Below are 18,368 nucleotides of genomic sequence, written 5' to 3'. Positions count from 1 at the left end.
GCCAAGGAGAACGTTCTGCTGCCTGCAACATCCTCCAGCATGACCGGTTTGGCAGTGGGTCAGTAATGGTGTGGGGTGGCATTTCTTTGGGGGGCCGCACAGCCCTCCATGTGCTCGCCAGAGGTAGCCTGACTGCCGTTAGGTACCAAGATGAGATCCTCAAACCCCTTGTGAGACCATATGCTGGTGCGGTTGGCCCTGGGTTCCTCCTAATGCAAGACAATGCTAGACCTCATGTGGCTGGAGTGTGTCAGCAGTTCCTGCAAAACAAAGGTATTGATGCTATGGACTGGCCCGCCCGTTCCCCAGACCTGAATCCAATTGAGCACACCTGGGATATCATGTCTCGCTCCATCTGCACCACAGACTGTCCAGGAGTTGGTGGATGCTTTAGTCCAGGTCTGGGGGGAGATCCCTCAGGAGACCATCCGCCACGTCAACAGGAGCATGCCCAGGCATTGTAGGGAGGTCATACAGGCACGTGGAGGCCACACACACTACTGAGCCTCATTTTGACTTGTTTTAAGGACATTACATCAAAGTTGGATCAGCCTGTAGTGTGTTTTTCCACTTTAATTTTGAGTGTGACTCCAAATCCAGACCTCCATGGGTTAATAAATTTGATTTCCATTGATAATTTTTGTGTGATTTTGTTGTCAGCACATTCAACTATGTAAAGAACAAAGTATTTAATAAGAATATTTCATTCATTCAGATCTAGGATGTGTTATTTAGGGTTCATTTTATTTTTTTGAGCAGTGTATATGCATACAAACATCTATGCATACTGTACCTACATACATTATCACTATCTACAGGCTAAACAACATACACACACTTATGGATGCAAATATTACTATTCATTTAACTGCAAACAAACACACTCATGCGTACACAAATGCTGCAGTATACATTACATATGATCCTGTATTTGCTGGTGCAGCTGTGCCAGCAAACGTATCTGTCGGCGGCGGAGGTCCGACCACCGCCGCTCAAGCTGCACAATGGTCCGCCGGGTGCTTACTAAAGATGTCTGTTCCTCACTCAACTAAACATTTCAGGATTGTTGTGTTAGTTTGATTATATGTGTTTGAAAAAAAATACAGATAAAAAAAAAACTTTAGTAAATTTCATATTTCTTTAGGACATAAATGCTTGTCAAACAAACTACACATATGCAGCATCATAATTATACAAATCATCGTAATTGTAATTGGTTACAAAGAGTGATGTGCACCGGAAATTTTTCGGATTTTGTGTTTTGGTTTTGGATTCAGTTCCGCGGCTGTCTTTTGAATTCGGACGCGTTTTGGCACAACCTCCCTGAAAATTTTTGGTCGGATTCGGGTGTGTTTTGGATTCGGGTGTTTTTTTACAAAAAACCCTCAAAAACAGCTTAAATCATAGAATTTGGGGGTCATTTTGATCCCATAGTATTATTAACCTCAATAACCATCATTTCCACTCATTTCCAGTCTATTCTGAACACCTCACAATATTATTTTTAGTCCTAAAATTTGCACCGAGGTCGCTGGATGGCTAAGCTAAGCGACCCAAGTGGCCGACACAAACACCTGGCCCATCTAGGAGTGGCACTGCAGTGTCAAACAGAATGGCACATTTAAAAAATAGTCCCCAAACAGCACATGATGCAAAGAAAAAAAGAGGTGCAAAGAGGTAGCTGTGTGACTAAGCTAAGCGACCCAAGTGGCCGACACAAACACCTGGCCCATCTAGGAGTGGCACTGCAGTGTCAAACAGAATGGCAGACTTAAAAAATAGTCCCCAAACAGCACATGATGCAAAGAAAAAAAGAGGTGCAATGAGGTAGCTGTGTGACTAAGCTAAGCGACCCAAGTGGCCGACACAAACACCTGGCCCATCTAGGAGTGGCACTGCAGTGTCAGACAGGATGGCAGATTTAAAAAATAGTCCCCAAACAGCACATGATGCAAAGAAAAAAAAGAGGTGCAATGAGGTAGCTGTGTAACTAAGCTAAGCGACCCAAGTGGCCGACACAAACACCTGGCCCATCTAGGAGTGGCACTGCAGTGTCAGACAGGATGGCAGATTTAAAAAATAGTCCCCAAACAGCACATGATGCAAAGAAAAAAAGAGGTGCAATGAGGTAGCTGTGTGACTAAGCTAAGCGACCCAAGTGGCCGACACAAACACCTGGCCCATCTAGGAGTGGCACTGCAGTGTCAGACAGGATGGCAGATTTAAAAAATAGTCCCCAAACAGCACATGATGCAAAGAAAAAAAGAGGTGCACCAAGGTCGCTGGATGGCTAAGCTAAGCGACCCAAGTGGCCGACACAAACACCTGGCCCATCTAGGAGTGGCGCTGCAATTTTCTAGCGAGAGGATGAGTGCTTCCATCCTCATGTGAATCTGAACCACTAGCCATGAACATAGGCCAGGGCCTCAGCCGTCCCTTGCCACTCCGTGTCGTCGTAAATGGCATATTGGCAAGTTTACGCATCTCATCAGACGCTTTTAATTTAGATTTTTGGGTCATTTCACTGAACTTTTGTAGTATACTTGACGACACAGAGGTAGAGCAGTGGACTACTGTACCGTACTGCTATATATATATTGGTGGTCACAGCAACATTCTGCACTGTCCCCTCCTACTATATACTGCGCACAACTAAAATGCAGCACAGGTATGGATGGATAGTATACTTGACGACACAGAGGTAGGTAGAGCAGTGGACTACTGTACCGTACTGCTATATATTATATACTGGTGGTCAGCAAAATTCTGCACTGTCCTCCTACTATATATACTGGGCACAACTAAAATGCACCACAGGTATGGATGGATAGTATACTTGACGACACAGAGGTAGGTAGAGCAGTGGCCTACTGTACCGTACTGCTATATATTATATACTGGTGGTCAGCAAAATTCTGCACTGTCCTCCTACTATATATATACTGCGCACAACTAAAATGCACCACAGGTATGGATGGATAGTATACTTGACGACACAGAGGTAGGTAGAGCAGTGGCCTACTGTACCGTACTGCTATATATTATATACTGGTGGTCAGCAAAATTCAGCACTGTCCTCCTACTATATATATACTGCGCACAACTAAAATGCACCACAGGTATGGATGGATAGTATACTTGACGACACAAAGGTAGGTAGAGCAGTGGACTACTGTACCGTACTGCTATATAATACTGGTGGTCACTGGTCAGCAAAATTCTGCACTGTCCTCCTACTATATACTACAATGCAGCACAGATATGGAGCGTTTTTCAGGCAGAGTACGTAGATATTTTCAGCACACTGAGCACAGATATTTGCAGCACACTGAGCACAGATATTTGCAGCACACTGAGCACAGAAACTGGGAGAACGCTGCACGTCCTCTCCCTATCATCTCCAATGCACGAGTGAAAATGGCGGCGAAGCGCGGCTCCTTATATAGAATACGAATCTCGCGAGAATCCGACAGCGGGATGATGACGTTCGGGCGCGCTCGGGTTAACCGAGCAAGGCGGGAGGATCCGAGTCTGCCTCGGAACCGTGTAAAATGGGTGAAGCTCGGGGGGGTTCGGATTCCGAGGAACCGAACCCGCTCATCACTAGTTACAAAACACATAGCTTAATTGTTCTTTGAAAAAACACTACTACAAATCACTATTTGTACAGTAATGTTGTTCATTAACTCATGCCATGGTTTATTTGAAATTTTAAAATGTTTTAGGTACAGCAACTAACATTGCTGTAAATAGGCATTTTAACCACAAATTCAGTAATAATGTTTGCGGATTTTTTTACTTAGAATTTTCCCTTAATTGGTTTACTCAAAAAGGTTTATTTATAGTTGTTAAATTTACAAACATTATAAATTTATAATCTGGAATTATGCCATAAAAACCCACATTTCTGACATGTTCATTACTCAAACACACCTGAAATATTGGGCCACTATTGTGTCCCTTCTGGCATGGCCGCGTTGGGTCTCATGACCACGGCCAAATAAACGGCCAACCCTGGCTCCTCATCTTCTGGGCCCACAATTTTTTGTTGGGCAAGGCCCACATGACTACTTACAGCAATATTGTGCAGTACTGCACATAGGACCACTTTCTTACTAACCAGTTCCGCGGAATAAATGAGGTCGCCACCAGTGCGGTGGAGCACCCCAAAAATGGACTTTTAAAAGGCCAATCCTGTCTGATGGATGTAAGTGTGGAATTAAATGCAGATTGTGGTCCTGGTGTTGGTGTGCTATAAGGAGTCATGAGCCAGGGGGTGCAAGGATATCCCCTATCTCCTGCAAAAAAAATGTTTAAAAAAAAATATTATATGGTTAACATTTACACACCAACAAGACTGTAACTTTACAACATGATGTGGCACAAACTCACCCAAGATCCACACGTCTTGCCCTTCCAACATGAATAATTTGTGCCATATCCCTGATTGCTGAATCACGTGAGAATCATGGGCACTTACTTGGTACTGGGCATTCAGGGAAAGGATCCGGAGGGATGAGCCACAAACCACCATCACATTCAAAGAATGGAACATTTTTCTATTCCTAAAGATTATTTCATTATGTGATAATACCACAAGTGGAATGTGTGTATCATCCACTACCCCAGTAATGTGTGGGAAGTGACCAAGTTCATGGAATTGCTGCTTCACCACAGCTAGGGACTCCACATCAAATGGCATTACTATGAACTGCTTACTTCTTTTTAGGAAGGCAGCAATGACGCACCTAAGGAACCTGGAGAATGAGCCCTGGGAGACGCCTCCCAGGACTCCAACTATATGCTGGTAGGACTCTGAGGCGCAAAAATGTAAGAGCAATGAATTGTGTCAGTGGTGGAATTGCTGTAGGATTACAATTTCTACTCTTTACATCAGTCTGTATTATTGAAAGAGTTTCTAGGATGACATGAGGGGGCAGCCTATAGCGCTGCACCATCCCATCATCTGGCATTCCAAAAAGGGTGACGCGGGTTCAAAAGATCTTAGGCCTTGCACGCCTCCTTTGCCTTTGAGGATGAGAAACATGTTAGGGTTGGCCATATAAGGCATACAGGTATTCTGGCGTAGCCAACTAAGGGGTATATTCAATTAAAGTCGAAAACTGCCATCTGTTCAAAAGACGGCAGTTTCGACTTTTTAAGGTCGAAACGTGATTCGACCTATTCAAAGCTTTTCGACAAGTCGAGGCATTCGACTTGTCGAAAAGCACATGGATCGGCGGAATAGCTGCCAATCCACGTGTTGATGTCGAAAACGGGGCCAAATCCGACAGGTTTTGGCCCCCTTTTCGACCATCTCAATCCGACATCAAAATGATGTCGGAATGAGATGGACCCAGAGGAGGCGAGGGGGGGAGCTGCAGGGAGACGGGGGGACAGCCGGCAGCATCCAGAGGAGATCAGCGCTACAGTAGCACTGCAGCTGGATGTCACTCACCCGCCCGACATCACGGCAGTTTCCACCCGGCTCCAGCACGCTACTGGAGCCAAGTGGAAGCTGCCGTGAGGTCAGGCGGCTGAGTGCCATCCAGCTGCAGCGCTACTCTGTAGCGCTGATCTCCTCTGGATGCCGCCAGCTGTCCTCCCGCGGCTCGCCCCCCCTCGCCTCCTCTGGGTCCCATCTAAATTCGACTTGAAAAAGTCGAATTTTAGATGGGATTGAATAGGGGTTGTCGGATCCATTCCGACAAATACATGTCGGAATGGATCCGACTTTAATTGAATATACCCCTAAAAATAAAATTTTTCAGAGTGTTAATTCATAAACAAATGTGTTTTTTTTTCCCAAAACATTATTGACAAACAAATTTTATGTCTACAATCAACTTATAGGTGTGGTGTTTTCCATCACTAAATTGTGCACAACAGGAGGGAAGACACATTAATAGAGTAAATTGTCTTTTTAAAACAGTTAGAGGAAAGAACATATAGACACCACACACAGCAAAGCAACACTATTAGCATGCATATACTTACAGTGCCTTGCTAAAGTATTCACCCCCCTTTGTATTTTTCATGCTTTGTTGCCTCACAATGTGGAATTAAAATGGATTGTTTGAAGGTTTGCACCCTTTCATTCACAGAACATGGCTACAACTTTGAAGATTTTTTTTTTTTATTGTGAAGCAAACAACAAATAGGGCAAAATAACAGAAAACTTTAGCGTGCATAACTATTCACCATACTTGCATACTCTCCCGGAATGGCCGGGAGGCTCCCGAAAATCGGGTGACTCTCCCGGCCCCCCGGAAGAGCAGGCAAGTCTCCCGATTAGCGGGGTCCCCCTGCCCGTCCGCCTACTTAGTGTGTAAAGTGGGCGGTCCGGGCAGTTGATGGCGCGATTCTTGCTGAATCGCGTCATCATAGCCACGCCACCTGCAGTGTAATGCCGGTGATAGCGGCATTACAGAACGGGGGGCGTGGCTTAAAGGCAGTGTCATCGTGACTCCGCCCCCGCTCCGCCCCCCGTCCTGCCTCCGGCCCACCCCTTCATCCACGTCACAGCCTCCCCTGCCCGCCCTCTGAGACGACCTGGCTGCTCTCTCCCGCAGAGAGCAGCCAGAATGTAGGTAAGTATGCTATTCACCCCCCTAAAGTCAGTACTTTGCAGAGCCACCTTTTGCGGCAGTTAAAGCTGCAGGTCGCTTTGGATAAGTCTCTATGAGCTTGTCTCATCTTGTCACTAGGATTTTTGCCCATTACTCAAGGCAAAACTGCTCCAGCTCCTTCATGTTGGATGGTTTCTGCTTGTGAACAGCAATCTTCAAGTCTGACCACAGATTCTCAATTGGATTGAGATCTGGGCTTTGACTAGGCCATTCCAACACATTTAAATGTTTCCCCTTAAATCACTCGAGTGTTGCTTTAGCAGTATGCTTTGGGTCATTGTCCTGCTGGAAGGTGAACCTCCGTTCTAGTTTCAAATCACAGGCAGACTGAAACAGGTTTTGCTCAAGAATATCCCTGTATTTAGCACCATTCATCTTTTCCTTGACTCAAAACAGTTTACCAGTCCCTGCTGCTGTAAAACATCCCCACAGCATGATGCTGCCACCACCATGTTTCACTATGGGCTAATGGTGTTTTTGGGGTGATGGGGATGGGATGTGTTGGGTTTGCACCAGACATAGCGTTTTCCTTGGTGACCGAAAAGTAAAATTTTAGTCTCATCTGATCAGAGCACCTTCCTCCATACATTTGGGGAGTCGTCCACATACCTTTAGGCAAACTCAAAATGTGCCTTCTTATTTTTAACACTAAGTAATGGCTTTTTTCTGGCCACTCTTCCATAAAGCCCAGCTCTATGGAGTGTACGGCTTATTGTGGTCACATGCGCAGATACACCAGTCTCTGCTGTGGAACTCTGCAGCTCCTTCAGGGCTACCTTTGGCCTCTGTGCTGCCTCTCTGATTAATGCCCTCCTTGCCCGGTCTGTGAGTTTTGGTGGCCTGGCCTCTCTTGGCAGGTTTGTTGTGGTACCATGTTCTTTCCATTTGAAGATGATGGATTTGATGGTGCTCTGGGGAATCATCAAAGATTTGGATATTTTTTGACTTGTACTTCTCAACAACTTTGTCCCTGACTTGTTTGTAAAGCTCCTTGGTCTTCATGGCGTGATGCCTCTTGCGTAGTGGTGTTGCCAGGGGCGTTTTAAGAGAGGAGGAGGCCCGTGTGCAGCCTTCTGCTTCAGGGGCCCCCTCCTCCCTGACTGATGCACAGGATTTAATACTTACCTCTCCGGAGTCCCCCGGCGGTGCCATCCTTCTCTACAGACTCTATTGCGCATGCACAAACCTCTGGGAACACGGCGCGGCGGCCATTTTCCCGAAGATTTTGCTTATGCGCATGCGCGAAACTCCGGAAAAATGGCCAGCGTGCCATCTTTCTGGAGTTTTCAACAGGTGCAATAGAGTTTGTTTCCCCTAGTGTTCAAACTCTATTGCGCTGCCGAAAAGGGATGGCTTCGACTTCAGAGAGTTAAGTATTAAGCAAATGGGTGCAGTGTGTGCGGGGTGGGCCCCCCTGGACCTGGGGGCCCATGTGCCTCGCACACACTGCACCCATTATAGAAACGCCAATGGGTGTTGCAGCCTCTGGGGCCTTTCAGAAAAGATGTGTTTATACTGACAGATCATGTGACACTTAGATTGCACACAGGTGGACTTTATTTCACTAATTATGGGACTTCTGGAGGTAATTGGTTGCACCAGAACTTATGAGGGGCTTCATAAGAAAGGTGTTGAATACATATGCACATGCCAATTTTCACATTTTCATTTATAAAAATTCTTTCTTCACTTCACCAACTTAGACTATTTTGTGCAGATCCATCACATAAAATTCAGAATAAAAAAAAAATTAATTTACAGGTGGTAATGTAACAAAATAGGTAAAAAGCCAAGGGGGATGAATACTTTAGCAAGGCACTTTACCAGCAGAAACCACCAACAAACAAAAAAAACAGCAAAAGGCTGAAATTAACTTAAACGGCCTTCTTTGGTAAAAATAAACAAAAAAATCAGATGCTCCCTTGAGAAGTAAAGCCAAACAAAATGAAAGCCTTAATAAACAGACTAAGGGCCTAATTCAGATCTGTTCGCTCACTAGCGTTTTTCGCTGCGCATCGATCAGGTAACTACTGTGCATGCGTATGCACCGCAATGCGCAGGCGCGCCGTATGGTTACAAAGCGGATCGTTGTTGTGCACTGGTTCTAGCGAAGAAACCATTCGCACAGCCGTTTGCAAGGAGATTGACAGGAAGAGGGCATTTGTGGGTGGCAACTGACCGTTTTCTGGGAGTGGTTGGAAAAACGCAGGCGTGTCAAAGTATTTGCAGGGCAGGTGTCTGACGTCAATTCCGGGCTCGAATAGGCTGAAGCGATTGCAGCGACTGAGTAAGGTCAGAGCTTCTCAGAAATAGCACAAGCTGTTTTTGTACAGGGTGGCTGCACATGCGTTAACACACTTGCAAAGCTAAAATACACTCCCCTATAGGTGGCGTCTATCTGTTTGCAGCGCTGCAAAAAATAGCTAGCGAGCGATCAGGTCTGAATTAGGCCCTAACAGAGAACATATAGACACTACACAGAGCAAGCCAACACTATTAGCATGCATATACTTACCAGCAACAAACAACCACAACAAAAAACACAGCAAAAGGCTGTAATCAATTTAAATGGCCTTCTTCAGCAAAAATAAACAAAAAAATCAGATGCTCCCTTGAGAAGTAAACACAAAATAAGTTAACAAATCAATACATTCCTTAAAATAAAATTAATGTCATCCACACAACAAATGTCCTTAAATAAAAACAAAAAAACCCCCATTAATAATAACAAATACATACAATATTTGTGCTACACGCTGTGCGACCGCAATCCACCATATAAATGCACAGCTTGACACAACCCAAAACACACTACACAAGGACATGTGTTACACACGGGTCTGGGACTGAGGGTCGACAGCACAAAGGTCGACACACCTTAGGTCGACATGGACAAAATGTCGACATGGACAAAAGGTCGACAGGAACAAGGTCGACATGGAAAAAGGTCGACATGAGTTTTTAATGTTTTTTTGGTGACGTTTTCTTAGTAGAGTGACCGGGAACCCCAATTAGTGCACCGCGTCCCCTCGCATGGCTCGCTTTGCTCACCATGCTTCGGGCATGGTGCCTTCGCTCCGCTACCGCTTCGCTCGGCACACTTTACCGTTCCAATCGTAGTCCACGTGGATCGTTAACTATGAAAAGGTTCAAAAAAAGGAAAAAAATCGTGAAAAACTCATGTCGACCTTTTTTCATGTCGACCTTGTTCTTGTTGACCTTTTGTCCATGTCGACCTAAGGTGTGTCGACCAATTGGCGTCGACCTAAGGTGTGTCGACCTTTGTGCTGTCGACCTGTAGTCCAGATACCGTTACACACACGCTGTACGAATGCAAACAACCATGAGCACACCACATACTTATCAGCGCAAAAAAAACACAAATATGAAACAGCACGACTCTGCATTACACATTAGATAGTACATATTACTCCAAGGACATATGAGTACTTCCACTACATGTTTACCTTAAGACCTATAAATACACACTTACCTTCTACACCCTCTCTCTTCACTCTTCACACCACACTCCTACTCCTTCTGACTCCAACAACACACACAAACCGCAGCAGCCTTAAATATTATAAGCAATAAAAGCAAATGTACCAATTGTGTATGCATCATCTGTGCAAATTTACGTGAAGCATGCATACGTATGTATAAAATGCACCTCCTGAACCATATGCCCATGCTCCCAGCATCATGGATCCAGATCCATTTTCAGAAGAAATTAGAATTCTGAATGCCCAGATGTCTAGAGTCCTTCAAAGGGGTGTAGTATGAGTGGCTGGCAGCCGGGATTCCGGGGGCCATCATACCCGTGCCGGGATCCCGACTGCCGGCATACCGACAGCTGGGCGAGCGCTACTGAGCCCCTTACTGGCTTGCTGCGCTCGCCATGCTGCGGGGACAGTGGCATTCCGGCGGTCGGGATCCCGGCGCCGGTATGCTGGTTGCCGGGATCCCGGTCGGCGGCATACTGAAGACCACCCCTTCAAAGGCAACGAGCATGGCAAATGGCACAACAACTAACATCTGGCTGTGCAGAGGAGGGAGGAGAAGGACCCTGAAGTGAGGTATTAAAAAAGGTAACTTAATAAAATGTAAACAATGTAATAATTATTAGTGATGAGCGGGTTCGGTTTCTCGGAAACCGAACCCCCCCGAACTTCACGCTTTTTACACGGGTCCGAGGCAGACTCGGATCTTCCCGCCTTGCTCGGTTAACCCGAGCGCGCCCGAACGTCATCATCCCGCTGTCGGATTCTCGCGAGGCTCGGATTCTATCGCGAGACTCGGATTCTATATAAGAAGCCGCGCGTCGCCGCCATTTTCACACGTGCATTGAGATTGATAGGGAGAGGACGTGGCTGGCGTCCTCTCCGTTTAGAGTAGACTAGAGAGTAGTAGAGACACTTGATTTACTAATTTTGGGGAGCATATTAGGAGTACTACTTGCTGATAGTGTGACCAGTGACCACCAGTTTAATTAATCCGTTCTCTGCCTGAAAAAAAACGATACACAGTGTGACACAGTCACATACCATATCTGTGCTCAGCCTCAGTGTGCTGCATCATCATATGTACTGTATATCTGACTGTGCTGAGTGCTCACTGCTCACACAGCTTAATTGTGGGGGAGACTGGGGAGCAGTTATAGCAGGAGTACATATTTTAACAGTGCACACTTTTGCAGCCAGAGTGCCACTGCCAGTGTGACTGACCAGTGACCACTGACCACCAGTATATTGTGATTGTCTGCCTGAAAAAGTTAAACACTCGTCGTGTGGTGTTTTTATTCTATAAACGCATTCTGCTGACAGTGTCCAGCAGGTCCGTCATTATATAATATATACCTGTCCGGCTGCAGTAGTGATATATATATATTTTTTATATCATTATCATCCAGTCTATATTAGCACTGCAGCAGACGCAGTACGGTAGTCCACGGCTGTAGCTACCTCTGTGTCGGCAGTCGCTCGTCCATCCATAATTGTATACCACCTACCCGTGGTGTTTTTTTTTTTTTCTATCTTCTTGATACTAGTAGCTTACTTTAGGAGTCTGCAGTGCTAAGCTGACAGTGTCCAGCAGGTCCGTCATTATATAATATATACCTGTCCGGCTGCAGTAGTGATATATATATATTTTTTATATCTTTATCATCCAGTCTATATTAGCAGCAGACGCAGTACGGTAGTCCACGGCTGTAGCTACCTCTGTGTCGGCAGTCGCTCGTCCATCCATAATTGTATACCACCTACCCGTGGTGTTTTTTTTTTCTTCTATCTTCTTGATACTAGTAGCTTACTTTAGGAGTCTGCAGTGCTGAGCTGACAGTGTCCAGCAGGTCCGTCATTATATAATATATACCTGTCCGGCTGCAGTAGTGATATATATATATATATATTTTATATCATTATCATCCAGTCTATATTAGCAGCAGACGCAGTACGGTAGTCCACGGCTGTAGCTACCTCTGTGTCGGCAGTCGCTCGTCCATCCATAATTGTATACCACCTACCCGTGGTGTTTTTTTTTTTTTCTATCTTCTTGATACTAGTAGCTTACTTTAGGAGTCTGCAGTGCTGAGCTGACAGTGTCCAGCAGGTCCGTCATTATATAATATATACCTGTCCGGCTGCAGTAGTGATATATATATATTTTTTATATCTTTATCATCCAGTCTATATTAGCAGCAGACGCAGTACGGTAGTCCACGGCTGTAGCTACCTCTGTGTCGGCAGTCGCTCGTCCATCCATAATTGTATACCACCTACCTGTGGTGTTTTTTTTTTTTCTATCTTCTTGATACTACTAGTAGCTTACTTTAGGAGTCTGCAGTGCTGAGCTGACAGTGTCCAGCAGGTCCGTCATTATATAATATATACCTGTCCGGCTGCAGTAGTGATATATATATATTTTTAAAACATTATCATCCAGTCTATATTAGCAGCAGACGCAGTACGGTAGTCCACGGCTGTAGCTACCTCTGTGTCGGCAGTCGCTCGTCCATCCATAATTGTATACCACCTACCTGTGGTGATTTTTTTTTTCTATCTTCTTGATACTAGGAGCTTACTTTAGGAGTCTGCAGTGCTGAGCTCACAGTGTCCAGCAGGTCCGTCATTATATAATATATACCTGTCCGGCTGCAGTAGTGATATATATATATATTTTTTATATCATTATCATCCAGTCTATATTAGCAGCAGACGCAGTACGGTAGTCCACGGCTGTAGCTACCTCTGTGTCGGCAGTCGCTCGTCCATCCATAAGTATACTAGTATCCATCCATCTCCATTGTTTACCTGAGGTGCCTTTTAGTTGTGCCTATTAAAATATGGAGAACAAAAATGTTGAGGTTCCAAAAATAGGGAAAGATCAAGATCGACTTCCACCTCGTGCTGAAGCTGCTGTCACTAGTCATGGCCGAGACGATGAAATGCCAGCAACGTCGTCTGCCAAGGCCGATGCCCAATGTCATAGTACAGAGCATGTAAAATCCAAAACACAAAATATCAGTAAAAAAAGGACTCAAAAATCTAAAATAAAATTGTCGGAGGAGAAGCGTAAACTTGCCAATATGCCATTTACCACACGGAGTGGCAAGGAACGGCTGAGGCCCTGGCCTATGTTCATGGCTAGTGGTTCAGCTTCACATGAGGATGGAAGCACTCAGCCTCTCGCTAGAAAAATGAAAAGACTCAAGCTGGCAAAAGCACAGCAAAGAACTGTGCGTTCTTCGAAATCACAAATCCACAAGGAGAGTCCAATTGTGTTGTTTGCGATGCCTGACCTTCCCAACACTGGACGTGAAGAGCATGCGCCTTCCACCATTTGCACGCCCCCTGCAAGTGCTGGAAGGAGCACCCGCAGTCCAGTTCCTGATAGTCAGATTGAAGATGTCAGTGTTGAAGTACACCAGGATGAGGAGGATATGGGTGTTGCTGGCGCTGGGGAGGAAATTGACCAGGAGGATTCTGATGGTGAGGTGGTTTGTTTAAGTCAGGCACCCGGGGAGACACCTGTTGTCCGTGGGAGGAATAGGGCCATTGACATGCCTGGTGAAAATACCCAAAAAATCAGCTCTTCGGTGTGGAAGTATTTCAACAGAAATGCGGACAACATTTGTCAAGCCGTGTGTTGCCTTTGTCAAGCTGTAATAAGTAGGGGTAAGGACGTTAACCACCTCGGAACATCCTCCCTTATACGTCACCTGCAGCGCATTCATCATAAGTCAGTGACAAGTTCAAAAACTTTGGGCGACAGCGGAAGCAGTCCACTGACCAGTAAATCCCTTCCTCTTGTAACCAAGCTCACGCAAACCACCCCACCAACTCCCTCAGTGTCAATTTCCTCCTTCCCCAGGAATGCCAATAGTCCTGCAGGCCATGTCACTGGCAATTCTGACGAGTCCTCTCCTGCCTTGGATTCCTCCGATGCATCCTTGCGTGTAACGCCTACTGCTGCTGGCGCTGCTGTTGTTGCTGCTGGGAGTCGATGGTCATCCCAGAGGGAAAGTCGTACTCGTAAGACCACTTTTACTACTTCCACCAAGCAATTGACTGTCCAACAGTCCTTTGCGAGGAAGATGAAATATCACAGCAGTCATCCTGCTGCAAAGCGGATAACTGAGGCCTTGGCATCCTGGGCGGTGAGAAACGTGGTTCCGGTATCTATCATTACTGCAGAGGCAACTAGAGACTTGTTGGAGGTACTGTGTCCCCGGTACCAAATACCATCTAGGTTCCATTTCTCTAGGCAGGCGATACCGAAAATGTACACAGACCTCAGAAAAAGACTCACCAGTGTCCTAAAAAATGCAGTTGTACCCAATGTCCACTTAACCACGGACATGTGGACAAGTGGAGCAGGGCAGTCTCAGGAATATATGACTGTGACAGCCCACTGGGTAGATGTATGGACTCCCGCCGCAAGAACAGCAGCGGCGGCACCAGTAGCAGCATCTCGCAAACGCCAACTCTTTCCTAGGCAGGCTACGCTTTGTATCACCGCTTTCCAGAATACGCACACAGCTAAAAACCTCTTACGGCAACTGAGGAAGATCATCGCAGAATGGCTTACCCCAATTGGACTCTCCTGTGGATTTGTGGCATCGGACAACGCCAGCAATATTGTGTGTGCATTAAATCTGGGCAAATTCCAGCACGTCCCATGTTTTGCACATACCTTGAATTTGGTGGTGCAGAATTATTTAAAAAACGACAGGGGCGTGCAAGAGATGCTGTCGGTGGCCAGAAGAATTGCGGGACACTTTCGGCGTACAGGCACCACGTACAGAAGACTGGAGCACCACCAAAAACGCCTGAACCTGCCCTGCCATCATCTGAAGCAAGAAGTGGTAACGAGGTGGAATTCAACCCTCTATATGCTTCAGAGGTTGGAGGAGCAGCAAAAGGCCATTCAAGCCTATACAACTGAGCACGATATAGGAGGTGGAATGCACCTGTCTCAAGCGCAGTGGATAATGATTTCAACGTTGTGCAAGGTTCTGCAACCTTTTGAACTTGCCACACGTGAAGTCAGTTCAGACACTGCCAGCCTGAGTCAGGTCATTCCCCTCATCAGGCTTTTGCAGAAGAAGCTGGAGACATTGAAGGAGGAGCTAACACAGAGCGATTCCGCTAGGCATGTGGGACTTGTGGATGGAGCCCTTAATTCGCTTAACAAGGATTCACGGGTGGTCAATCTGTTGAAATCAGAGCACTACATTTTGGCCACCGTGCTCGATCCTAGATTTAAAACCTACCTTGGATCTCTCTTTCCGGCAGACACAAGTCTGCTGGGGTTCAAAGAACTGCTGGTGAGAAAATTGTCAAGTCAAGCGGAACGCGACCTGTCTACATCTCCTCCTTCACATTCTCCCGCAACTGGGGGTGCGAGGAAAAGGCTCAGAATTCCGAGCCCACCCGCTGGCGGTGATGCAGGGCAGTCTGGAGCGACTGCTGATGCTGACATCTGGTCCGGACTGAAGGACCTGACAACGATTACGGACATGTCGTCTACTGTCACTGCATATGATTCTCTCAACATTGAAAGAATGGTGGAGGATTATATGAGTGACCGCATCCAAGTAGGCACGTCAGACAGTCCGTACTTATACTGGCAGGAAAAAGAGGCAATTTGGAGGCCCTTGCACAAACTGGCTTTATTCTACCTAAGTTGCCCTCCCACAAGTGTGTACTCCGAAAGAGTGTTTAGTGCCGCCGCTCACCTTGTCAGCAATCGGCGTACGAGGTTACATCCAGAAAATGTGGAGAAGATGATGTTCATTAAAATGAATTATAATCAATTCCTCCGTGGAGACATTCACCAGCAGCAATTGCCTCCACAAAGTACACAGGGAGCTGAGATGGTGGATTCCAGTGGGGACGAATTGATAATCTGTGAGGAGGGGGATGTGCACGGTGATATATCGGAGGATGATGATGAGGTGGACATCTTGCCTCTGTAGAGCCAGTTTGTGCAAGGAGAGATTAATTGCTTCTTTTTTGGTGGGGGTCCAAACCAACCCGTCATTTCAGTCACAGTCGTGTGGCAGACCCTGTCACTGAAATGATGGGTTGGTTAAAGTGTGCATGTCCTGTTTATACAACATAAGGGTGGGTGGGAGGGCCCAAGGACAATTCCATCTTGCACCTCTTTTTTCTTTCATTTTTCTTTGCGTCATGTGCTGTTTGGGGGGTGTTTTTTGGAAGGGCCATCCTGCGTGACACTGCAGTGCCACTCCTAGATGGGCCAGGTGTTTGTGTCGGCCACTAGGGTCGCTTAGCTTACTCACACAGCTACCTCATTGCGCCTCTTTTTTTCTTTGCGTCATGTGCTGTTTGGGGAGTGTTTTTTGGAAGGGCCATCCTGCGTGACACTGCAGTGCCACTCCTAGATGGGCCAGGTGTTTGTGTCGGCCACTAGGGTCGCTTAGCTTAGCCATCCAGCGACCTCGGTGTGAGGTGTTCAGAATAGACTGAAAATGAGTGGAAATTATGGTTATTGAGGTTAATAATACTTTGGGATCAAAATGACCCCCAAATTCTATGATTTAAGCTGTTTTTTAGGGTTTTTTGAAAAAAACACCCGAATCCAAAACACACCTGAATCCGACAAAAAAAATTCGGTGAGGTTTTGCCAAAACGCGTTCGAACCCAAAACACGGCCGCGGAACCGAACCCAAAACCAAAACACAAAACCCGAAAAATTTCCGGTGCTCATCACTAATAATTATATATTAAAATATGCATGCTAATTATTTTTGTCAATGTGTAGATGGGCTGACTTCATGTGCTGGCTGAAGGGCAAGATGTCTGCGCGGTGGAGATCTGTTAGGGAAACAGGTGGAGGGCGACTCCCTGAGAGTCTACAATACACGGCCTTGGAGTAGCTCGCCTTGGGTGGTGTGGCCGATGAGGAGGTGGCAGGCGTGTTCGAGATGGACACAGACATGCCTGCCCTTGATTCTCTGCAAGTCTTGCCAGGTAAAAAAAACAAAACAAAAAAATATGTAAGCTGTTTTTCAAATTGGATTACTAATGGTGTTTTTTCTTTTGTCTCCTTTTCAAATCACAGCACAGGAGGTGCAGCTCACCGAGGCTGGGGAGGGTGTTTCAGACAACATCTCAGGTGTGGGCTCAGGAAGACCACCACCTTGGGAACACACCGAGGCACTCCCCCAATCCACTCTCCAGGAGTTTCTGTTGCAAATAGAACACCAAGGGCAAACTAATGCTGAGTTTCAGCAACAGATGCTCCTTGAGGTCTGTGAGCTCACCTCCACTATGCATCAAGGCATGCGTGAGATAACCTTCCTTCTTAGCCCCATTGCAGGCCATTGCAGCCCTTAGTGGTGAGACTCTCACTGCCCCAATCCCTACCCAGGAACAAGATCTCACTGGACAGGGCCCTCGCAGATCCATACACAGATCCCATTCACCAGAACCACCCCTTAAGCCGGCAAATAAAAGGGGCAGACGGTGATTCTCTCCAGATGCGCTCCTTGGTTCCTGCCAACATATTCTTTGGGACATACTGAATTCTCTCAGTGGCTTGCGGGACAAGAATGTCCAACTCCATCCTGCCATGGGTTGATGTTTTTTTTCTCTTTACCTGGCTGCAATTCAGTAGAATGTAAACTTTAGTCAGCTTCCTCTTCTGTTTGTGGGCCTGATTGTTGTGTCTGGGTACTGGGACCAGTTTCTTCTTCTGTTTGGCTCACATATTCCTCAGCCAGGGTACTGACCAGCTTTTTGGTCTGTTTGTTGCAGAGATGGAGATAACTGACAACTGGGTACTGTAAGCCTCTTTTCTGCACAGCCAGGTGTTTGTTTTGTTTTGTATTTATTAATAAAATTAAAAAAATATTGCCTTACACTTTGTCCACAAGTAGTGTTAATTTAATTGTGGTGCATGGTAATGCAAATATATGTTGACATACCATAATGCTTTCACTAATTTTGTGTTAAAAAGATAAAAAGCAAACTACTGTATATGAATCTAGTACCTGAAGCATCATTACTGAACATTATATGAAAAATTTCAGTATGGTGGTAATGTTGTAATATGAGTAACACAACAAATGTATTCCTTCAGAAAACATGGCATGTAGGTGGGAGAGGTGCATACAGCAGTTTGAAAGACAGCTCAAAGCAATGTGAACACACAAAGAGGGCAGTTTAAATGAGTTAATCTGTTGTAAGAATGTAATGTGTGCAATTGTTTGCC

General features: G+C 45.9%; 1 long non-coding RNA gene across 1 annotated transcript in view; it reads left to right on the top strand.

Annotated features, from left to right (window-relative positions):
- Window positions 1–17,997, top strand: part of LOC134944920 (uncharacterized) — a 205,438-nt gene extending 187,441 nt beyond the window's left edge. The window contains exons 2-3 of the long non-coding RNA XR_010181989.1: window positions 16,917–17,125; window positions 17,217–17,997. This is a non-coding gene — a long non-coding RNA (uncharacterized LOC134944920). The remainder of the gene's footprint in view (window positions 1–16,916; window positions 17,126–17,216) is intronic.
- Window positions 17,998–18,368: the final 371 nt, after the last annotated feature.

This window comes from Pseudophryne corroboree, chromosome 7 (assembly GCF_028390025.1).
Source record: "Pseudophryne corroboree isolate aPseCor3 chromosome 7, aPseCor3.hap2, whole genome shotgun sequence".
Lineage (NCBI taxonomy): Eukaryota > Metazoa > Chordata > Amphibia > Anura > Myobatrachidae > Pseudophryne > Pseudophryne corroboree.
The sequence above is the reverse complement of the archived record's forward strand: the minus strand, read 5'-3'. Positions and strand labels throughout refer to the sequence as shown.